A 25281-nucleotide genomic window follows, 5' to 3' on the forward strand; every position below is an offset into this window, starting at 1 on the left:
GATTTGTGTTATGCAAGCACGGTTGAAAAGAGTGTCTTTACCTGTCCGTAATTATTCAAATGTCTCGATAATTCACGCCACTTTCTGAATTTGGACATTTAATCGTATTCTGTCGCAGGTTTGACAGAGAACTCATTGGCTCAGTGCTTTCGAATGAGACGTCAGATCATGGCCCAGGAAATGATGGACATACAAGGTCCCATGGGCGAAAATTAGAGATTTCTCCCCTCTGCCGATGCAGAATAACCAGTTATTTCTCATATATACTTCATTGAAGAGATAGATAAATATATAATCGTATCAATAGGACACCTCGTAGTGAACACGTGACACACTCAGTGATACGAGTACCAATTCCCCAATCGGAACATACACCAACAAAATGATTTGCTTTACTTCTTCTTCAACCACTATATACAAACTGAACATTTAATTCAATCTCACTGAGAGTATCACCGATGAATATAAGAGCAGACCGGTTATGCTTCAAATGCATAAAACACTGGTTCAGCCACAGTTAGAGTGCAATTCCTGCACATCTTCTACCGGAAAGATGTGATTGCACAAGAGAGGGTACAGAGGATATTTAAGAGGATGTTGCCTGGATGGAGAATGTTGGCTATGATGCAAGATTGGATAGGCTGCGGTTGGTTAGTTTCGAAGAGAGAAGGGAGTCATTGTTGAGGTGTATAAAATTATGAAGGGACGAGATACAGTGGATATTTCCCTTAGCAGAGTGGATGTTGTCGGAGGTAGGCACCTTTAGAATATACCAGAATACTAGGCATTAGGCACCTGCTAGATATATCAAAATTCACATCAGCTTAAAATGGACACACACATAAAATGGCTGCCCAGGCATGATGAGAAATCAGGTAGTCAAGCTGTGAACTGTTGAACGTTCAATGACCAAGCAATAACCCTGTGAGGCCCACTGTAGGAATGCCTGGGATGCGGGAAGGCAGAGATAAGAAGGAAACCATCTCCTGTGAACAAGGTCATAAACCAATTAATTCCCCAGGAAGAAAGATAAGAGGGAAACAATCTCCTGTAAACAAGGTTATAAACCAATTATTTCTCCCAGATGAAAGAACGAGGGAGAGAACCTATAAAGTCATCGATCAGCCCAAGCTGACATTAACCGAACATATGGTTCCCTGGATACTAGGTGAATTCTTTTGGGTTAAAATAACCTATATGTAATCTATAATCATTGTGATTGGCTTGTGTCCAGCCGTGATCGGCTGTGTAGCTGCAGCCAACTGTTTTGTAACTGTTGTGTACATATAAAGGTGCATGTAACCCTTTGTTCGGAGGAGAGAAACCTGGTTACGGTCCTAAGTTTTTCCTCCCCGCTGAGCGTAATAAAAGCTGCATCAGCATTGGAACCGACTCTGAGTGTTGAGTGATTCTTCTAAGAAAACACTAACGCTAACAATGGCGTAGTCGACGGGATTTCCCGGAGTCGCTGGACGCCCTTGGAAAAAACCCGGGTGAGTAAAAAAAAAAAAATTTTTAAGTATAAAGGGTGCGGAAGGTGGAAGCTGGTTGATCGACATGAGGAGACGGTCTAATATATCAAACGCCAAGCCTGAGCCTGAATTAAGAGGACTTTTGTCCCACGTGACAGCCAGGAACCAAGTAGGCGTAGGAAACACAATTAGACCGTGGGATTGTGATACCGAGAGACATCTTCCGGACCCAGTAGTGTAATTTGAAATACCCCGGGGTAGAACCAAGCGGTGGACAGCGGCTAACGGAATCCAAACCTGTGAACAGGGTCGGACCAACGGGCTGAGCGGTGGTAGGTAGTCGTTAAGGATACGTAGAGCACTGCGGGAATTGCTTAAACGCATTTTTAAGAATTGTATAAGTTTGTGTAACAGCAGACCTTGTGACCTGACAGTAGCCAAGAGATAGTTTACTACAAGTCGCGCTAGAATGAAAGCGGACCTCTGAGAGTAGATTCCCAACGGTGCTAGTCCTACCCAGGAATGGCCATGAAAACAAGTAAACTCGAGTGGGGACCAGAAGGGTCGCTTACCCGCCACCTGGCGGAAAAACAAAAGAAGCTAATTGAAAAAATGATTAAAGCAGGGTGGAATCCTCAGGAATTAGTTATGTGAGGAATTATTTAGATAAAACTACGAATTCCCTGAAAGGTCATGGATCCAAAAATAGAGCCGGCCAAAACAAGAAGAGAGACTTTTGTAAATGTCTGATCTTTGAGTGAGAATTGTCTGTGTGATTTTTGACTGCAGAATGAATTTTTTTATGTTTTCATGTTCCGAAAGCCTGTTTGGAAGAGGAATGCAAGTGTCTGTTTATTTTAGAAACAGAGTGAAAGTCTTTTTTTAACCATTTGTAATGTTGTCCTGTATGTGGGAAGTTTTAAGACATTTAAGTTAGAAACGCAGGTGTGGATTTATTCGGATGATAAGTTACGGAGCTCGGAAAATAAACAAATAAAGAATAGGTTTGTTGAGCAAAATATTTATTTGACATGCTCACTTACTTGCCGAAAGAAAACATGCAATGATTGATTGGGTTGAAATACATAAATTTAGTCTCGGAATGAGATAAAGAATGGTTTTAAAAAAAAGAGCTTCTAAAAAAAAAAGTTTTAAATAAAGATTGAAATTACAAAGTTTGAATTGGGATTTTGAGATATTCAGAGAAGGCACAGGAAATACTGAGGTGGATTAAAAAAAAAGAAAAAGATTAAATTAAATCTGATCAGGTCAAACTCCTGGGCAAGTGGCGAGCTATCTGCGAATGTGTAAAAGGAACATTTGGAAAATGTTAAAAAAACAGCAAGCTTTAGTAACGACTTTGAAACTGGAGCATTTTGAAATAACGAAAGGCAGCACTCAAACTCTCAAAGCTGGACTCCATTCCAGTTATGGAGAAAAAGAAAAAGATAAAGGCGCCACTTTGAAAGTAAAGACATGATTTTAATTTAACAACTTTATGGAGTTACGAACCCTCCGTGTAAAATACAAAACCTAATTTGAAGAAAGGAAAAAAAGATGTAACGGACTAAATGGAAAAAGACATAACTTACTAAATACTAGTTGATGTTTGCTGTGAAAAAGATATTGGTTTAATTAGAAGAGAAAAAAAATTGGAATAATAAAAAACACTCTGCATGGATTCGAATTTTTAATTATGAAAAAGTTTCAATGCAGTTTGAAAAGATTTCCAAAATGGACAGTGTTTATCAAAAATGTCCCGAACAGTCTAAACAAGCAGGAGGGTTTTGAAGATAACGAGGAGAAAGAGAGAAATAAAAAAAAACAGAATTGTATTTCAGTAAACAAACTTGCTATTGTATGTGTGGTCTTGTTTTAAAACAAATTAAAAAAATCCTTTGGCAAGTACTTGAATTAGCAGTTAAGAAAACATTGGAGTTTACTCTAATGATTTATGCTGTTTTTAACGGATTCCAAATTTCGAAGCCAGTTTTGAAGGCACAAAGACTTTTTTTTTCAGATGATTACGTGAAGTCACGTAATGACATCAGGTCTTCTTACAAACCTGGAAAGGATTTAACCCTTTCCATTGACAGCCGTTTTATACTGAACATTATTAATTTGGATTTCTTAATCGGAAAAAAAAAGACTCACCTAACAGAGGAAACTAAAATATAAACAGAACTAGCTTATGTAATAATGCTTGCCTGATACAATAAAGAAATAGATATTCAATAAATCAAATTGAAGAGTTAAAAGCTAAGATAAACAGGCTGGAAGAGATAACAGGACTAGACGGATAGTGCAGTGCACAGCCATAGCACCATCACCTCTGGCAATAGAGCCAATGTACCCCACGGTGGGTAGGTGTAGTCCACAAACCCAACCTAACGGTAAAGCAGACAGCGATGTTTGGAGGAATAGCTTTGGCCTTGGTCATAGGAGTTTGGGTAATATTTAAGTGGGTAAAGACACGGACGCACGCCCGACAGTTTCAGCTCGAAATGGTTCGATTATAACCTTGGCCTTCTGATTTTGCAGGGTGACAGGGACACTCGTAGAGCAAAAAACTTAACCCCTGGTGACGACCAGGCCGTCTGTTTAAAATTACAGATAATACTTACCGGAATGGGAATACGAACGGCGCTACTCGTAATATGGATAGCCCTGCGACATGCACGTACCCTGGGCAACACCGACGGACAGCAGAGCACGCTGGAAATAAACAACTATAGGAACTATGGAGTCTTGTTTAATTTAACGGACGGAATGTGCATCCCAGCAGCCAAGGACTGGAGCAAGGACAGGACTTATTTTAATGCATGGTTACAAGTGAATCCTAATAAGAATCCTAATAAGAATAAGAGTATGTGTACAGTGCTCCACGGGTATAAGGAGCAGATGCATTAAACGGAGGGATGTCAAAGGGCCTGATGAATGTACGTTCGGCATAATTTGCGCGCCTCCGGGACAATCCCAGCAATCAGTCATCCGCAAGTAGGGAATGGGGCTGTGTGGGTATTACGAGGAGGCGGGGGCAGCTGCAATATCATTGTATGTATGTTTCTCACCCCCTCCGACACCGCGCCCCATAAGAATCACTACATTGCCCGAGGAACTGCCTTGCCCCATAACTACGAAGGGACCAGAGAATGGGATTGTAATGTACAGCGAGGGGGAACTGTTGTATGATAATGTTAGACATGAAATTGTGCCTGTTCTGATCAATATTTCAGGCATCCAGATGCCGGATTACTGTACAGAACAGTCAAGGAAGATGTACAATGTATTAAGTAAAGTTGTAATGCAGCAGGCTGCCGATGCAATGGGTGCCAGTAGGTTCCGGGGACAGGGGTTAGCCCCCAGGATGAAGTGGGAAATAGTTAATGATCTTGCTACCGTTTTCAATACAGGGACCTCCGTAGTGAACTCGATAGACATACAAGGATTAAATGAGAGGGTGGAACAGCTTAGAGGGGTGATGAAGGCGTTATTGGAGAGGGTGGAGCAAAACCAGGAAGACAAAGCCAACCTAGGAAAGGAGGGTGCCAAAATCCAGCTGGATGACATCTCAGTCCTGGAAGCTCACGCCAGAACCATCAATCCCCTCATTGATAGAGAACAGGAAGATTTAGCTCAGTTGGCTAACCAAAGGGGGACACTGGATAATTGTACACTGAAGGGACTGACCAGAGTATACGTAGCAATTCCAGATTGCCAGATGGGTAGGACTACCGAGATAGGGATAGTCCTGATGATCCCTATAGCCACGCCGGACTCAGGGCCGTTCCCCCTATACCAACGAGAGAATATCGGAATAATACGGGAAAATGTCTCCATACGCTACTACCTGACCACCACCTCTGCCGTTCGTCGAAACAACATACTTACCGGGATTTCCCTTGCAGATTGCAAGCAAAAGGGGGAAATCACAGTATGTCCTCACCCGGTGGGCAGAGGGGAGCGAGACGAGTGCGGGTTTAACCGAACCGATGGGTGTGTACTAGAAATAGTGCCCGCACACATGCACTTCGCGAGGGCAGGCTACGGAGGGAGGGGAAGATACTGCGTCTCTACCACAGAGCGTTCATACCGGTATAATGACCTGCAGTGCCCTATACCGCAGCCAAACTTTTGCTTTACACCACAACGACCTGTCGCGATCGGGCAAGCGCATATTACCCAGGTTAGGCGCCGGAAGTCCGAAGTTATCGAGGAAACCGATCAGCTTCATGATCATTTACAGGAGTATGACGAGCCAGAGCAGGGTCCCTATCCCACATCTCACCGAAGTATTACGAGAGTTCAGGCTCAGAGTGGGTCAATCTGTAAAACTATATCACCAACTGCAAACTAAAATCAAAGTACTGGAAGAAGATACCGAGGTAGACTTACAAAGTCAGAGTTGGTGGAGAAAGGTCTGGGACTGGGGAATAAATGTAAACATCCACCCATGGATTCGAAATAATTTCACATATACTGGTCGGGATACAATTGATCTTAGCAATAACATGGGGCGTAATGGCCTGCCAGGCATGCAGACACCACGCACAACGAAGACGGACAAATCACCGTTCCCCGGATACTAAACAATCCTGTTTTATAAGGGGGCAGGAGGATTTGGCCTTTGTCAATTCGATTTAAGCAACCGGGACTCCTGAAACCACGTGACTGGCCAGCACGTTGAGGCAGGGAGTACCGGGCCGTGCACAAAATCTAATAAAGATCGAATGGTCGGTTAAAAGAGGACTAGGACTAGTCCCTTTACCGAAAGGGGGAGTTGTTGTAGGAGGTAGGCACCTTCAGGATATACCAGAATACTAGGCATTAGGCAGCTACTAGATATATCAAAACTCACATAAGCTTAAAATAGACACACACATAAAATGGCTGCCCAGGCTTGATGGGAAATCAGGTAGTCAAGCTGTGAACTGTTGAACGTTCAATGACCAAGCAATAACCCTGTGAGGCCCACTGTATGAATGCCTGGGATGCGGGAAGACAGAGATAAGGAGGAAACCATCTCCTGTGAACAAGGTCATAAACCAATTAATTCCCCAGGAAGAAAGATAAGAGGGAAACCATCTCCTGTAAACAAGGTTATAAACCAATTATTTCTCCCAGATGAAAGAACTAGGGAGAGAACCTATAAAGTCATCGATCAGCCCAAGCTGACAATAACCGAACATATGGTTCCCTGGATTCTATGGGAATTCTATTGGCTTAAAAGAACCTATATTTAATCTATAACCATTGTGATTGGCTTGTGTCCAGCCGTGATGGGCTGTGTAGCTGTAGTAAACTGTTTTGTAACTGTTGTGAAACATATAAAGGTGCATATAACCCTTTGACAGAGGAGAGAAACCTGGATACGGTCCTGAGTTTTTCCTCCCCGCTGAGCGTAATAAAAGCTGCATCAGCATTGGAACCGACTCTGAGTGTTGAGTGATTCTTCTAAGAAAATACGAACACTAACAGTGGCCAACAACCAGAGTCACAGATTTAAAGTAATTGGTAGACGGTTTAGAGGGGATTTGAAGGGAAATGTATTCATGCCAAGAGTGGTGGCGGTGTGGAACGCACTACCTGAAAGGAAGGTAGAGGTAGAAATGCTCACCACATTTAAAAAGAGCATTGGATGTGCACTTAAACTGCTGTAACCCACAGGGATACGGACCCAGAGCTGGATGGTTGGGTTAGATTGGATAGCTTTTGGTCGGCCTGCGGAGATAGGATAGGTCAAAAATGGCCTCTATCCGTGTTGTGAATTTCTATGATTCTATGATCGTGCTGACATCGAGTCTGGAGATTATAGTTACATATATTTGTGTAAAAATTATATAATTTAAGAAGTTTTAATTTGAAGGACATTGTTTTCTACGGAGAAAAAGTAATCCTATCTTGACAACAATATTACCAGGTGGATACAGTGGGTTGGTACATAATGAGAAAGTACCATGTATTTGAGTGAGAGGCGCTTGTTGATGGTCTGGGAGTGCACTGTTGTGTTCAGGGTTGTTGGGGAAGGGGAAATGAGGGGTTGTAGCAGATTGTTTCAGCAGCAGCGTCAACCCCTGATCACCATCCTACAGGGCGCGGAGGAATGAAAGGATATCACTGCTTCATTCCCAACGCTTCTGGCATCCCGCGAAATATAAACAGACGAGTTATCTCCTCCTGTTCCCAGGTACCTTTAACCTGTTTCTTACCAGTTAGTCATTTCGATTCACATAACCGAGAACGGTCGCATAGTGGTTTTGTTACTGGACTAGTAATCCAGGAATGACCTCGAGATATAAAAGCCCACTATGGCTGCCGGGGCATTTCAGCACAGTTACTTAATTAAATCTGCAATAAAAAGCTATTGGCAATAATTGTGACCAAGGAAGCTACCGTACAAGTGAAAACAATATTTCCAGGTTTCTTAAAAGCCCATCTATTAAACTCCTTCATTACAGGGAAATCTACCGTACTTACACAATCTGGCATATATTTGTGGCTCCAGGCCAAGAGCGCGGATCCAGATTTAGTTTAGGTCTAACTGATCTCTGAAACGGTCTACCGAGCCGTTCAGTTGTACCGAGAACAACGGATGCAGAAGGCGGTTCACCCCACCTGATCAAGGACAGTTAATGATGGGCAATAAATCCCGGCCTTGCCAGCGACGGCCACATCTCATAAACGGATAAATAAAAGGAACCCTTTACCAATGGAACTTTCTTATACTCTTCCAGCAACACTATACACTGCTACCAACAATGGTAAGGTTAATAAAGAAAATATTTCCCAGGCTTCAAAAACAATAGCCCCTCAATACCATTGACCTTTTCTGCAAGATCTACATAGAATAACCAAAGAAAGCAGGCCGATTTCTCCAAACAAAGAGGGCATGGAGGATAATTCCGACTGTAAGCATTCGACATCGAAATCTGGCACCAAAGTGTCAGCTGTGACTCAGTGGGAGCACTCACTTCAGTGGCGGAATGTCAGAGGTTCCAGTCACACACCACAGATTTCAGCATATGCTCTAGGCTGGCACTCCAGTGCAGTACTGAGGGAGTGGGCCAACGTCCATAGTGATGTCTTTTGTGTGAGATAGGAAACCAAGGCCCCATCTACTTGCTCAGATTCCATGCCATTATGTACACAAAAAACAAGGCTTTCTTTGGTCGATTTTGCCACATGCCTAATATCAATGATTGTATTACCAACAGCGTTCAAATTATTCCCCAAACCAAAATCCGATGCATTAATCTATCCCTTATAAAAAGTCAGTAAAAGTAAGAATGGTAACCCATAACAGTTAATACTAAACCAAGTCATATATTACTTAACTAATTACATTTAATAACAATCATACAATGACACAGCACAGAATGAGGCCATTCGAACTATCATGATTGTGTAGGCTCTTTCAAAGTGCTACCCATTAGTGCCACTACAGTGCTCTTTCCCCATTGCCCTGTGAATGTTTCCCTTTAAACGATATATCCAATTACATTTTGAAAGTTACCGTTGAAGCAGCCTCAAAAATCTTTTCCAGCAGTGCATTCCAGATCATGATAACGTAGTGCATAAAAAACTCTCCTCATCAGCCCAGTGGCTATTTATTTGGTATATAACTTAAATACGAATAAGAGGTGATCTTATCGAAACGTATAGGATTACGAGGGGCTCGACAAAGTGGATGCAAATGGGATGTTTCCACTGATGGGGGAGGCTAGAATTTGGAAACATAATCTTAGAATAAGGGGCCGACAATTTAACACTGAGATGAGAAGGAATTTCTTCTCACAGAGTGTTGTAATTCGTAGAATTCGCTGCCTCAGAGAGCTGTGGAAGCTGGGTCATTGAATAACGTTAAGATAGAGAGAGACAGTTTCTAAACCGATAAGGGAATACGGGAACATTGGTAGCGGACACGAATGTTGACCTGAGTTCATGATCGGATCAGCCATGATGATATTAAATGGCGGAGCAGTCTCGCGGGGCCATATGGTCCACTCCTGCTCCTATTTGTTATGTTCCTATTTTCTTATGTAAATATGTGTCCGATGGTACAGCCGCTCTTCCAGTGGAAGCAGTCTACCCTATCTGTCCTGTAAATAAATCCAATAATGTTGAACACCTCTGTTAAATCTCGTCGTATTCCACTTTGCTCTAAGAAGAAGAAACGCAGCCTCTCTATTCTCTCCACGTAACGGGATTCCCTCATCCCTGGGATCTTTGGGTTAAATCCCTCAGCATCATCTTCAAGGCAGATATACTTCATATAAATGGAGCCAGGATTTGGACACATTTCTCCAGATTATACCTCATCTCTAATTTACAAAGGTTTAGAATAACTTCCTTGTGTTTATACTCTATATAATATAAGAATTAGGAACAGGAGTAAGCCATCTTGCCCCTCGAGCCTGCTCCGCCTTTCAACTCGATTATGGCTGATCTGGCCGTGGACTCAGCTCCACTTACCTTCCCGCTCTCCAGAACCCTTAATTCCCTTATTGGTTAAAAATCTATCCATCTTTGATTTGAATACACTCAATGAGCTAGCAGCAACGACTTCCTTGGGCAGAAAATTCCACAGATTCACAACCCTCTGTGAGAAGAAATACCTTCAAGGCAGATATACTTGGTTTTAAATTGGCTCCCCCGTATTTCGAGTGTATGCCCCCTAGTTCTCGTCTCCCCGACCAGTGGAACAACCGCTCTGCCTCTATCTTGTAATTATCCTTTGGCATACCATGATGTGGATTTTTTCTTTCGTTATTTTCCTTTCTAATCCTCTGCTTGAACTCCGAAGTCAATGACTGGGCATCCTTGTGGTTCTGGGTCGTTTTGCTTTGGGCTCTAGTGATGTTTGGGATCTCTATCTTACACAAGAACTTTCCCCAAAAGCAACTATTACCGCATTGTGATTCACTAATGGGCTTGGGTGTAGTCCCCTCCAGTTCCCTAGTGATGTTTTATCTTACCCACACACACTTGTGTGGATTACCTTGGTTCGAGCTATTCGTGCATGTCCATGATTTGTTCAGTCATGACGGACCCTGTTCCAGGCTTGTCCATTCCACTTCAATTCGCCCGCTTTTGCATTTTCCGTGAAAGATTGAGTTTGTATTGGAAATATTTTATTGATAGCCCTCTGGACAACTTATCGCTGGTTCGTGGTATAAGATGGATTTAGCCAGTATTCCTCCTTCTCAGACTAAGGTCCTGTAAAACAGAACATGTTTTGCGCGCATCACCAGTCGGTTAGGGTTTCATGTTCTGCATAATGTTTTAACTGTATCCAATGTGTCCACCGTCCGGTTCTCCTTATCGCCACAAACATGCAGCTGTCGCTTACCATTATTACCTGGTGAGTGCCTGTCCATTTTGTTGAGAATCCTGGCTTTTTGGCGTATATTTATACTGTTACCTTGCTCCCAATCTGTGGTTTCTGAGTCTTTTGTTCCTTGGTGCCAGCTTCCCAGTCCTTGATCACTTGCTGATCCCTGGTGTATGCCTCAGATCTGGTAATTGTTAACATAATTGCAACGCTAATCTCCTTACTTGGTCCCGGTAGTATCTGACTAAGGTCCGATATCATCACTCCCCATCACAAGAAACGCAGGTGATCTCATTGCTCTTCCTGTCATTAGTTCGAAAGGCGTGCGGCTAGTCGTAAGGTTTCGGCTCGCCCTGAACTTCGTTCAAATGAGTGTCAGTATATCTACCCATCCTTTTCCTCTTTCGTTGATCACTTTGGCCAGTGCCTTCTTCAGGGTCCTATTCACTCGTTCTACTAATCCGGATGATTCCGGATGATAGGGGGTATGGAATTTCTGCCCGGTTCCCATTAGGCAGCATGTTTGTTTCATTACTTGACCAGTGAGGTTTGTAACCTGATCTGAGATATCTGTAAGGGCATCCTCAACTAGGTATAATTTCTTCTGCTAATATTCCAGCCACCGTCTCATTAAGCAATTTTTGTTGTGATTGCTTTTCCCCATTTTCTGAATTGATCTATTATAACCGAGCAATACATTTTCCCCTGGTGATTTGACAGTGGGCCGTTGAATCCTGTCAGCATGTTTTACCATGCTCCCTTTGGTCGGGGTTGCTCTCTCATTCTTAACTTTGTTTTTCCACCAAGGTAATGCTTTGCGCATGTTAAGCACTTCCTACACTAATTTTCTATATCTCTTCCCATTCCCTTCCACCACCAACATCGGAACATTAAACTCGTCATGCATATCTTACCTGTATGTGCGTACCCGTGCTATATACTCAGTAGGTGTTGTCGGATGCACCCTGGGCTATCATATTACAATCTTTTCTCCATATTCCATCCATTCCTTGTTTAGCTTCCTGCCTTTTCCATTCAACATTTCCCTGCTGTAGGTTTGCCTCCTGTACATTAAACATATTTATTTCTTCCGGCCAAAGCGCACAGGTGCTTATTTTAGCCCATAGGCCCCATGCTTCTGCCAATTTCCAACCTGCCTCATCTGCCTATGCATTTCCTTGCTGATGCCGGTCAGTTATTTTCTCATGGGCTTTGATTTTTATTATTGCATATTCCTGTGCTGGATGGAAGTCTCTACCTGTTCGGTAAATATGTTCTCGTGTCGAATTGTTCCTCGCCCCGATGTCATGTCACCTCGCGGACTCCAGGCTTTCATGTAATTGTGGACCACCCCAAATGCGTATCGGTTGTCTTTACATATATTTACCCTTTTACCTTTTGCCCCTTTGAGGGCTTCCTTTAGGGAGACTATTTCAGCCACTTGGGCTGAGAGGCTCGATTCCGATTCAGCTACTCCCCGTGTTTGCCCTTCACCATCTGTGGTCCCCAGCTATTCTCTATTTCTTCACTCAAATGTTCCAGTGGGGGTTATATTGGTATCGGTGCAGGCAGTGCAGGTTGCGCTGTCGGTCGTCCAGTTACTGCTGCACATATTGTAACATTCCTACTGCTTACTTCTGCCTCTTCCATCTATTTTATTTTAGCTTTTAGCTCCTGCATTATCTGATCCTTTCTTTCCATCACTTTATTTTGTACCCGATTGCAGGCTAATACTACCGTGTGAGCCCGGTCTCCTTTTTTCCTTGGCTTGCACCTCAATCACTTTGCCTGCCTCTCGACTGTGTCGCCTGGTTGCCATTCCTATTTCTTCATTCCCTCATTTAGAGTTATGTTTTTACCTGCTAGCATTTTCCGTATAGATCCTGAGAGTCACCAGTCGTATTCCCCGCCATTTCTAAGAGTGATAAGAGACTACCATTCGCTTAGTGTGCTCCTCTTGAACCTCCATCGTGTCTTTGACCGATTCTTGGTCGTTAGTACCGCACGCCGGTTAAACTCATTTCAGCCTACTCACACCCCAAATTTTCCTTTTTACTTGATCTCCGTCCTCTCCTTTTGCGTTTATTTGTTCTCTCTGTAGATCTCCTGCTTTCCCGGAAACAGTTTAACAGCTCCAACTTGTAGCTGGTATTTAATAAAAGGTATTCACCCCAACATCTGCCACATCGTTTCGGGTTTGCGTATGAGAATCCTGCAAACTACACCAATTGATGGGGAGGATCGCCATTCTACTCAATTAACAAACTCGGAATCAACAAACTGATACCTTCAATAATGTTCAACGATTTTTTATTTCAGCACGTACATGGGGAGCATTTCACTTCCCATCAGCCTGAGAGGATCTCAACCGAACTGTTCAAATTACACGTTAATTATCCACGTTTTGGCACATGACTGTACTCGTGGACAGACCTTAACAGTGACGTGATTGGTTTTACCAAAGCATGATCGAAAACCCGATTGTTCGCTTCTTCCAGGTGTCACTTGCCTTATATTGTTATATTGTTGTCCAAGTTTATCTTTGAATTTTCTTTATTTCTCCCTTGAGTCCGAGGTCAACGTGTGGTCATCTGGTGTGTTTTATGCGGAGGTGTGGTTTTAAGCACAGCTCTTGTTGAGATAGCTCAGGGCCTTCATAATATCCTATAACATATTTGCTAATCAACCTTGCCCTTGCAGATGATCAATAGAGTCGTTTCAGGATGAAAGTAGATTAATTTATATAGAGTGGGCGACAGAAGGAGGAATTGAAATCACGTCATGGATCGCATGGGGGGACTGGAGCAAAGCAGCCCAGCGAGGGGAATCACTGAGGGAGGGGAGGCAGTGATCATTGCGAAAGTCTGTTACTTAATCCAGGCTTGTTCTGAGTTCGGCTGATCTCACATCCAGTGAGGGTCTGAGCCCAACACACACCGAATGGGACAGTGTAGAGAGGGATTTATCTGTATCTAACCCGTGTGCATCATCTCTGGGAAGGTTTGATGGGACAGTTAAGAGGGAGCGTTTCTCTGTATCTAACCGGTGATGGACCTGCCCTGGTTATGTTTGATGGGACAGTCTCGAGGGAGCTTTACTCTGCATCTAACCCGTGCTGTCCCTGTCCTAGGATTGTTTGATTGGATATTGTGCAGGAGCTTACCTTTGTATCTAACCCGCTGTACCTGACCTGGGCGTGTTTGATCGGGACAGGATAGAGGAAATTTACTCTATATGTAACCGGTGCTGTACCTGCGCTGGAAGTATTTGATGGGCATTATAGAGGGAGCTTTACTCTGTATCTAACCCCATGCTGTACCTGCCCATGGAGTGTTTGATGGGACGGTGTAGAATGAGCTTTGCTCTCTATCTAATCCCGTGCTTTACCTGCCTTGGGCGTGTTTGATGGGCCAGTGTAGAGCGAAATTTATTGTGTGTCTAACCCGTGCTGTACCTGCACTGGGTGTGTTTGATGGGACGGTGTAGAGATAAATTTGCTGTGTATCTAACCCCGTGCTGTACCTGCCGGTGGAACAATTTAACCTGAACTGGTTTCATTCTCCACGCATCAAATTGCTGAGCATTTAACGCAGCTGCAGCATTTTTGTTGGTCAGTCGTATTATTATTAAACTCATTCTGTTCACCCTGGTAGTTGCTGTCCCTGGCTGGGTTTCGGGTTCCTCAGGCACTCCCTTCACTCATCAGCGCTGAGTGTTGCGTTTGAAGCATCGGTGGTATCATCTTCTGTCTCCATCGTGATTTCCACCTTCATCACTTTGACTGTCTGCCCGAGCATCTCTTCTGCTGCAACCTTCATCTGTGATTTGGTTACATCTAGCCATGATATACGTAGAGGAAATAGATAAAATAATGTAATAGGTATCAGAGCAATGCTTTATAATGCGCGGATTGAATCCCGGCGCGGGATGTTATCAGAGCGGTGCTCATGCTCCGCTAAGCAAATGATATATCATGTACAGCACACAAAGCAGCCATTCGGACCGACTGCTCCATGCTGGCGTTTCTGCACCACACACACCACCACCATTCCTCCACACAATCCCCACAACTCTGCATCTTACCCTATTAGCAGAACCTACTAATGTTTTCTGCCTGATTTGTTGATGTTGCTTCCCATTAAATGGTTCTGTACTATTCGCCTCAACCACTGCCTCTGGAGGTTGGTTTCCCATTCTCATTTCTCTGGTTACAGAGGCTTCTCCTGAAATTATTATTGGATTTCATGCTGACGATTTCATCATCATGACCCTATTTTTGGTATCATAATTATTTCATGATTTCAGTTTTTTTTAAACTCTATTTTAAACTCTATTTTAAACTGTGCTTGCTTTTCCGCTATTGCATTTATCACAGCACAAGTAACGATTCGAAACAGGATCAAAAAGAGCACAGCATCGATTCTGCACACGAGACAAGGACTCAATGGCTTATGTTATCAAAGGACCACAGAATCACACAGCACAGAAGAGTCCATTCGATTCATCATACTTCTCCAGGCTCTGTGATCAAGCTATTCAATTAGCCCCACACTCCTGTTCAGTTTCCAGATCCCTTCAAATAACGGAATTCCAGTATTGATTCCAATTACTCAAGAACATAAGAACATAAGAATTAGGAACAGAAGTCAGCCATCTAGCCCCTCGAGCCTGCTCCACCAATCAACAAGATCATGGCTGATCTGACCATGGACTGAGCATCACTTACCCGTCCGCTCCCCATAACCCTTAATTCCCTGAATGGTTAAAAATATATCAATCTGTGATTTGAATACATTCAATGAGCTAGCCTCAACTGCTTCCTTGGGCAGAGCATTCCATAGATTCACAACCCTCTGGGAGAAGAAATTCCTTCTCAACTCCGTTTAAATTGCCCCCCCCCCCGCGGTATTTTGAGGCTGTGCCCCCTAGTTCTAGTCTCCCCGACCAGTGGAAACAACATCTCTGCGTCTATCTTATCTAACCCTTTCATTATTTTCAATTTTTCTATAAGATCACCCCTCATCCTTCTCAACTCCAACGAGTAAAAACATCGTCTACTCAATCTGTCATCATAAGGTAACCCCCTCATCTCCGGGATCAGCCTAGTGAATCGTCTCTGTTTACCCCTTCCATAGCTAGTATATTCTACCTTAAGCAAGCTGACCAGAACTGCACGCAGTACTCCTGGTGCGGCCTCGCCAATACCCTATACAGTGGCAGCATGACCTCCCTGCTTTTGTATTCCATCCCTCTCGTAATGAAGGCCAACATTCCATTCGCCTTCCTGATGACCTGCTGCACCTGCAAACTAACTTTTTGAGATTCATGCTCAAGGACCCCCAGGTCCCTCTGCAGCGCAGCATGTTGTAATTTCTTCCCATTCATAAAATATTCTCTTTTCCTGTTTTTTTTTACAAAGTGGATGATCTCACATTTTCCGACATTGTATTCCATCTGCCAAAATTTTGCACATTCGCTTAATCGATCTAAATCTCTTTGCAGCCTCTCTGTGTCCTCCACACAACCCGCTTTCCCACTAATCTTTGTGTCATCTGCAAATTTTAAAAGTTATTGTTAAATCTGCTTCCATCCCATTTTCAGTGAGAACAATCCACATGATGCAAACTCGAAGATTAAGACAAATTCTCCTCACCTTCCCTCTGTTAATTTTCGTAAAACTCTTCCCTCTGGTTAACAACTCTTCTACCACTGGCAGAGTTTCTCTTCAGTTACTTTATCCAAAGCCCTCATGTTCTTGAAAACCTCTTTTAGATCTCTAGTTAATATTCTCTGATTGAACGGGAAAAATCACAGTTGCTTATATCTACTTATAACTCTCTCTGGGGGTACCAGTGCACCAGCGCAGCCTTCGGTCGCATGAGTAAGAGAGTGTTGGAAGATCACGCCATAAAATCTGGCACCAAGCTCATGGTCTACGAGAATGTAGACATAGCCAGCCTACTGTACGGATCACAAACGTAGGTACCACAAATTACTGGATAAATACCTATGTCTCCTCAAGATCCTGCAGATCCCTTGGGAAGTCAGACGTTAGCGCCCTCGATCAGGCCAGCATCGGCACATCGAAGCATTGAGCACACTTGATCAGATCCGCTGTGTGGGCCACATTGTCCACATGCCTGAAACGAGACTCGCAAAGCAAGCGCTCCACTTGGAACTCCTGCACGGCAAACGAGCCCCGCGTGGGCAGATGAAACGTTACAAGGACACCCTCAACGTCTCCTTGAAAAAGAGCAACATTCCCACTGACAGCTGGGAGTCCCTGGCCAAAGACTGCACTAATGGAGGAAGAGCATCCGGGAGGTCGCTGAGCACCTCGAGTCTCGTCGCCAAGAGCATGCAGCAAACAAGCGCAGAGAGCGGAAGGAGTGTGCGGCAAACCAGTCCCACCCACCATTTCCCTCAACCATTATCTCCCCCACCTGGTACAGAGACCGATATTCCCAAATTGGACTGTTCAATCACCTGAGAACTCACTTTTCGAGTGGAAGCAAGTAATCCCCGATTTCGAGGTACTGCCTATGATAATGATTATATCTCTTCCACACCTTCTCGAAGGCTTTCCTAATGTGTGCTGCCGAATCGCCATGCAGAGATTAACCGATGTTGAACAGATTTTTGATGTACCTTCATGATGTGTTAATCGGTGGTGTGGTCAGCATTTATTGTCCATCCCAAATTCCACCGAGAAGCTGCTGGTGAATTCATCGATACATCTAGAGGGCTATTTAGAGTTGACCATATTGCTGTGGGACTGGGGTCATATAGCTGCCAGATTCGATAAGGACGGGGATTTTCATCCCTAAAACAGGTTATTGAACTCGATGGGTAATGACAATCCGAGATCCACACGGGCACCATTGCTAACACAATATTTTAATTCTAGATTTATTTAATTCTCCTTAAATTGCCCAGCTGCCGTGGTGGGATCTGAACTCATGCCCTTGGATCTTTACTTCAGTTCTCTGGATCATTACAACAGTAGCACAATCACTTTGCTGCCATACCCGATGAATCATTAAGTCAAAGATTCTTCCTCCGTTTTGAACAGTTTTATTTACTTGCCCTGCCAATTTCGAAGATTTGTGCACATCGACTCCAAGGTGTCACTGCACCCGCACGCCATTTAGAAAATGTATTGTTTAATTTATATTGCCTCTTGTCATGTTCCTTCACAAAAATGTATCACTTCACACATGTTTAATTTTGCCTGTCATGTGTCTTCCCATTTAAGCAGACTATCGCTGTGCTCCTGATATCTGCTATGCTCGGTACTGATAAATACATTTCTGAGTTTCGTGACATCTGCAAATTTGAAATTATGCCTTTAGACTTAGGTCCTGGCTATTAATCTCTATCAGAATGAGCACTGGCACTAATATAGAACCCTGGGTTTCACCACTCTATACTTCCCTTCTGTCTGAACGCCAACTTTTCACCACCACTTTCAGTTATTTGTTCCGGTGCCAATGTTGTCTCCACACAGCCACTGTCCCTTTTATTCCATGAGGTTCAGTTTCCCTATCAAGTCGATGAAGTGACATGTTATCAAACGCCTTTTGAAAGTCGATATATACAATATCAGCTGCACTACGCTCATCAAACCTTTAGGTTATTACATCAAAGAACTCAATCAGGTTTTTCAGACATACTACGACATTACACAATTTGCGCTGGTTGTCATTTATTAATCCATGTTTTTCCAAGTGACAGATAATTTCATACCGGATTATGGCCTTTAGAATTTTCCCCACCACAGACGTTAGTCTGACTAGCCTGTAGCTACAGGTTTTTACCCTATCTCCTTTTTTGAACAGCGTGTACCATTTGCGAACCTCCAGTCCTCTGGCACCACTGACATATCCAGGGAGGATTAAAGATTCTGGCCTGAGCGCTTTTCATCATTCCTTCACTCAGCAACACTCATAATTCCCATTCGGACCAGTTATATAGAAACAGAGAAACATAGAAATTTACAACACAGGAGGTCATTTCCGGCCTATCATATCCACGCCGGCCGACAAAGACTCAGGCCATCGGTCAGCAGCCCTGAAGCTTACATGTAATCATTTGAACCATTAACAATGGGGAAAAGTAAAGAGCAGCAAGCACAAGCAGACTGCCCCACACACTGTGACACACCATAAACTGAAACATTCTACACTCCAACCCAACCGGAGCCATGTGATCTCCCAGGAGAGTCAAAAAACAGTTTAAAATCCAGGTCAATTTCGGGAAAAGTGTTGGATTGAAAGGGGTTAATTGAAAATGTTTGTTCAGGGACTGTAATTAATATCAGTCTCCACGGGTTTACAGAAGCTATTTGTGCAGTGACTGTAATTAATATAAGTCTCTAGAAACATAGAAATATAGAAAATAGGTGCAGGAGTAGGCCATTCGGCCCTTCTAGCCTGCACCGCCATTCAATGAGTTCATGGCTGCACCTGCAACCTCAGTACCCCATTCCTGCTTTCTCGCCATACCCCTTGATCCCCCTACTAGTAAGAACTACATCTAACTCCTTTTTGAATATATTTAGTGAATTGGCCTCAACAACTTTCTGTGGCAGAGAATTCCACAGGTTCACCACTCTCTGGGTGAAGAAGTTCCTCCTCATCTCGGTCCTAAATGCCTTACCCCTTATCCTTAGAATGTGTCCCCTGGTTCTGGACTTCCCCAACATTGGGAACATTCTTCCTGCATCCAACCTGTCTAACCCCGTCAGAATCTTAAACGTTTCTATGAGGTCCCCTCTCATTCTTCTGAACTCCAGTGAATACAAGCCCATTTGATCCAGTTTTTCTTGATAGGTCAGTCCCGCCATCCCGGGAATCAGTCTGGTGAACCTACGCTGCACTCCCTCAATAGCAAGATTGTCCTTCCTCAGGTTAGGAGATCAAAACTGCACACAATACTCCAGGTGTGGCCTCACCAATGCCCTGTACAACTGTAGCAACACCTCCCTGCCCCTGTACTCAAATCCCCTTGCTATGAAGGCCAACATGCCATTTGCTTTCTTAACCGCCTGCTGCACCTGCATGCCAACCTTCAATGACTGATGTACCATGACACCCAGGTCGCTTTGCCCCTCCCCTTTTCCTAATCTGTCACCATTCAGATAATAGTCTGTCTCTCTGTTTTTACCATCAAAGTGGATAACCTCACATTTATCCACATTATACTTCATCTGCCATGCATTTGCCCACTCACCTAACCTATCCAAGTCGCTCTGCAGCATCACAGCATCCTCCTCGCAGCTCACACTTGCACCCAACTTAGTGTCATCCGCAAATTTGGAGATACTACATTTAATCCCCTCATCTAAATCATTAATGTGCAGTGTAAACAGCTGGGGCCCCAACACAGAACCTTGCGGTTCCACACTCGTCACTGCCTGCCATTCTGAAAAGTACCCATTTACTCCTACTCTTTGCTTCCTGTCTGACAACCAGTTCTCAATCCATGTCAGTACACTACCCCCAATCCCATGTGCTCTAACTTTGCACATCAATCTCTTGTGTGGGACCTTGTCGAACGCCTTCTGAAAGTCCAAATATACCACATCAACTGGTTCTCCCTTATCCACTCTGCTGGAAACATCCTCAAAAAATTCCAGAAGATTTGTCAAGCATGATTTCCCTTTCACAAATCCATGCTGACTTGGACCTATCATATCACCTCTTTCCAAATGCACTGCTATGACATCCTTAATAATTGATTCCATCATGTTACCCACTACCGATGTCAGGCTGAGCGGTCTATAATTCCCTGTTTTCTCTCTCCCTCCTTTTTTAAAAAGTGGGGTTACATTGGCTACCCTCCACTCCATATGAACTGATCCAGAGTCAATGGAATGTTGGAAAATGACTGTCAACGCATCCACTATTTCCAAGGCCACCTCCTGAAGTACTCTGGGATGCAGTCCATCAGGCCCTGGGGATTTATCGGCCTTCAATCCCATCAATTTCCCCAACACAATTTCCCGGCTAATAAGGATTTCCCTCAGTTCCTCCTCCTTACTAGACCCCCCGACCTCTTTTATAACCGGAAGGTTGTTCGTGTCCTCCTTAGTGAATACCGAACCAAAGTACTTGTTCAATTGGTCCGCCATTTCTTTGTTCCCCGTTATGACTTCCCCTGATTCTGACTGCAGGGGATCTACGTTTGTCTTTACTAACCTTTTTCTCTTTACATATCTATAGAAACTTTTGCAATCCGTCTTAATGTTCCCTGCAAGCTTCTTCTCATACTCGATTTTCCCTGCCCTAATCAAACCCTTTGTCCTCCTCTGCTGAGTTCTAAATTTCTCCCAGTCCCCAGGTTCGCTGCTATTTCTGGCCAATTTGTATGCCACTTCCTTGGCTTTAATACTATCCCTGATTTCCCTTGATAGCCACGGTTGAGCCACCTTCCCTTGTTTATTTCTATGCCAGACAGGAATGTACAATTGTTGTAGTTCATCCATGCGGTCTCTAAATGACTGCCATTGCCCATCCACAGTCAACCCCTTAAGTATCATTTGGCAATCCATTCCAGCAAATACACTCCTCATACCTTCAAAGTTAGCCTTCTTTAAGGTCTGGACCATGGTCTCTGAATTAACCGTTTCATTCTCCATCCCAATGCAGAATTCCACCATATTATGGTCACTCTTCTGCAAGGGGCCTCGCGCAACGAGATTGCTAATTAATCCTCTCTCATTACATAACATCCAGTCTAAGATGGCCTCCCCCCTAGTTGGTTCCTCGACATATTGGTCTAAAAAACCATCCCTTATGCACTGCAGAAAATTCTCCTCCACCGTATTGCTTCCAGTTTGGTTAGCCCAATCTATGTGCATATTAAAGTCACCCATTATAACTGCTGCACCTTTATTGCATGCACCCCTAATTTCCTGTTTGATGCCCTCCCCAACATCACTACTACTGTTTGGAGGTCTGTACACAACTCCCACTAACGTTTTTTGCCCTTTGGTGTTCTGCAGCTCTACCCATATAGATTCCACATCATCCAAGCTAATGTCCTTCCTCACTATTGCCATAATCTCCTCCTTAACCAGCAATGCTACCCCACCTCCTTTTCCTTTTAATCTATCCTTCCTGAATGTTGAATACCCCTGGATGTTGAGTTCGCAGCCCTGCTCATCCTGGAGCCACGTCTCCGTAATCCCAATCACATCATATTTGTTAACATGTATTTGCACAGTTAATTCATCCACCTAATTGCGGATACTCCTTGCATTAAGACACAAAGCCTTTAGGCTTGTTTTTTTAACACCTTCTGTCCTTTTAGAATTTTCCTGTACAATGGCCCTTTTTGTTCTTTGCCTTGGGTTTCTCTGCCCTCCACTTTTCCGCATCTCCTTTCTGTCTTTTGTTTTTGCCTCCTTTTTGTTTCCCTCTATCTTCCTGCATCGGTTCCCATCCCCCTGCCATATTAGTTTCACTCCTCCCCAACAGCACTGGCAAACACTCCCCCGAGGACATTGGTTCCGATTCTGCCCAGGTGCAGACCGTCCGGATTGTACTGGTCCCACCTCCCCAGAACCGCTACCAATGCCCCACGAATTTGAATCCCTCTCTGCTGCACCATTGCTCAGGCCACGTATTCATCTGAGCTATCCTGCGATTCCTACTCTGACTAGCACGTGGCACTGGTAGCAATCCCGAGATTACTACTTTTGAGGTCCTACTTTTTAATTTAGCTCCTAGCTCCTTAAATTCATTTCGTAGGAACTCATCCCTTTTTTTACCTATGTCATTGGTACCAACGTGCGCCACGACAACTGGCTGTTCTCCCTCCCTTTTTAGAATGTCCTGCACCCGCTCCGAGACATCCTTGACCCTTGCACCAGGGAGGCAACATACCATCCTGGAGTCTCGGTTGCGGCCGCAGAAACGCCTATCTATTCCCCTTACAATTGAATCCCCTATCACTATCGCTCGCCCACTCTTTTTCCTGCCCTCCTGTGCAACAGAGCCAGCCACGGTGCCATGAACTTGGCTGCTGCTGCCCACTCCTGATGAGTCATCCCCCTCAACAGCACTCAAAGCAGTGTATCTGTTTTGCAGTGGGATGACCACAGGGGACCCCTGCACTACCTTCCTTGCACTACTCATCCTGCTGGTCTTCCATTCCCTCGCTGGCTGTGGACCCTTCTCCTGCGGTAAGACCAACTCGCTAAACATGAAACTCACGTCATTCTCAGCATCGTGGATGCTCCAGAGTGAATCCACCTTCAGCTCCAACTCCGCAACGCGGAGCGTCAGTAGCCGGAGGTGGACACACTTACCGCACATTTAGTCGTCAGGGACTCTGGTGTTGTCCCCGTGTTCCCACATGGTACAGGAGGAGCATATCACATGACCAAGCTGTCCTGCCATGATTTAACCCTTAGATACACCTAAATTGCCGACAACAACGTTAAAAGTTACTGACTAATAAAGAGAAAGAAAAACTACTCACCAATCAGCAGCCAATCACTTACCACGTTGGCTGTGACGTCACCTTTTGATTTCTTTCTACTTCTTTTTTGACTTCTCTCAGCTGGAGCTGCACCGGTACGCCTCTCTCGACTCCCGCCTCTCTCGACGCTGCCCGGACTGCTGAGCCTTTTATAGGGCGCTGCCTCTCTCGACTCCCGCCTCTTTCGACGCTCCCCGGACTGCTGAGCCTTTTATAGGCCGCTGCCTCTCTCGACTCCCGCCTCTCTCGACGCTCCGCGGACTGCTGAGTCTTGTATAGGCCGCTGCCTCTCTCGACTCCCGTCCCTCTCGACGTGGGAGAAATCTAGAACCAGGGGACATAGGTTCAGAATAAGGGATCGCCCATTTATATCACAAATAAGAAGCAATTTATTCTCTCAGGGGGGCGTGAATCTTTGGAATTCTCTTCGACAGAAAGCTGTGGAGGCAGCTTCATTGAATCTTATTCACTGGAGATAGACTGAGTTTTAAACGAGAAGGGAGTTCAGCGTGTGGGCACGGAACGGGAGTTGCGGCCAAGATCATATGTTCATTCCAAAGAGTCAGGTCCAATCACAGAGGCGGGAGCGGAGTAATGTTTTTGGCTCTCGGAATTAAATCCCTGGACCTACGTGAGAGCACTGGAAGTTAGGCAAACCTGGAAATGAAATTTCTCGACAGAGGTGGGAGTAGTGTAATGTAGGCGAACCTGGTCATTAAATATCTAGACTGAGGGAGGGAGCAGTGTAATCTCGGCAGATGTTGGTGTGAACTCCTGGAGCGAGGTGGGAGCCCTATCTGGGAAGTCGCATCATCGCATCACTGGAATCATCTCAGAGATCCTGAGGTTCATGAATATTTATTTATTGTGAATGTTTTACCGTTATTTTCTTTGATGCAATAATTCAGAAATCATATAAGAGGCCGTCCATTTTTTATTATTTAATTCCTTCCTTTTATCAGCCAATTTCTCTTCTTTTGTTCTCACTTGGAGTTGGACAGAGGAAGCGAAACTCTGTTCGCTCTGTTCTGTCCACGCTATGTTATAGGTGGGTAAATATCCGCTGATCATTTAGTTCCAGTCAGTGTCTCCTTTGTCACCATCTCAAGTTCTGCCTTATGGGCAGTGCTTCTGATGGGTGGAACAGGATTACAAGCATCATTAACATTCACAAACAAAATGTTCGTTCAGCCAGATTTCATTCATTTATTTCCAATCTTTATTTTGAATTTGCAATTTGGTCCCATGCCGATCTGTCACAGTTCAGTAGGGCTCTCAGCGAGAAAAAGAGTGGAAATATCTGTTTCCGCCGGCTGTACACTTCTGAGCTTTGGGCCCCTCGTGCGGAGGGGGAGCGGGAGGTCAGAAGGCCTCCTCGTCGGACTGCTCCGGGGCATGGCCAAGCGGACCATCAGCTGGTCCAGGCAGCGGGCGGTCGAGAGAATCGTTCAGCCCGGCTGCCTCCCTCTCTTCCGCGGCTACATTCAAGCCAAGGTGTCCCTGGAGATGGAGCACGCGGTGTCCACCGGAACGTTCGCTGCCTTCCACGAGAGGTGGCTGCCGGAGGGACTGAAGTGCATCATCAACACCGGCAACCAGATTTAATTTGCTTCTTCAATGGTAAAAGTGCAATATCATTACAGTTATCGGTTTTATTGCACATTTATATCATAGCAGCGCATTTGGAAAGAGGTGGCATGATAGGTCCAAGTCAGCATGGATTTGTGAAAGGGAAATCATGCTTGAGAAATCTTCTGAAATTTTTTGAGGATGTTTCCAGTCGAGTGGACAAGGGAGAACCAGTTGATGTGGTATATTTGGACTTTCAGAAGGCTTTCGACAAGGTCCCACACAAGAGATTAACGTGCAAAGTTAAAGCATATGGGTTTGGGGTTAGTGTGCTGACATGGATTGAGAACTGGCTGTCAGACAGAAAGCAAAGTGTCTAAGTAAATGGCTACTTTTCAGAATGGCAGGCAGTGCCTAGTGGGA

Source organism: Pristiophorus japonicus, unplaced genomic scaffold, assembly GCF_044704955.1.
Source record: "Pristiophorus japonicus isolate sPriJap1 unplaced genomic scaffold, sPriJap1.hap1 HAP1_SCAFFOLD_52, whole genome shotgun sequence".
Classification (NCBI taxonomy): Eukaryota; Metazoa; Chordata; class Chondrichthyes; family Pristiophoridae; genus Pristiophorus; species Pristiophorus japonicus.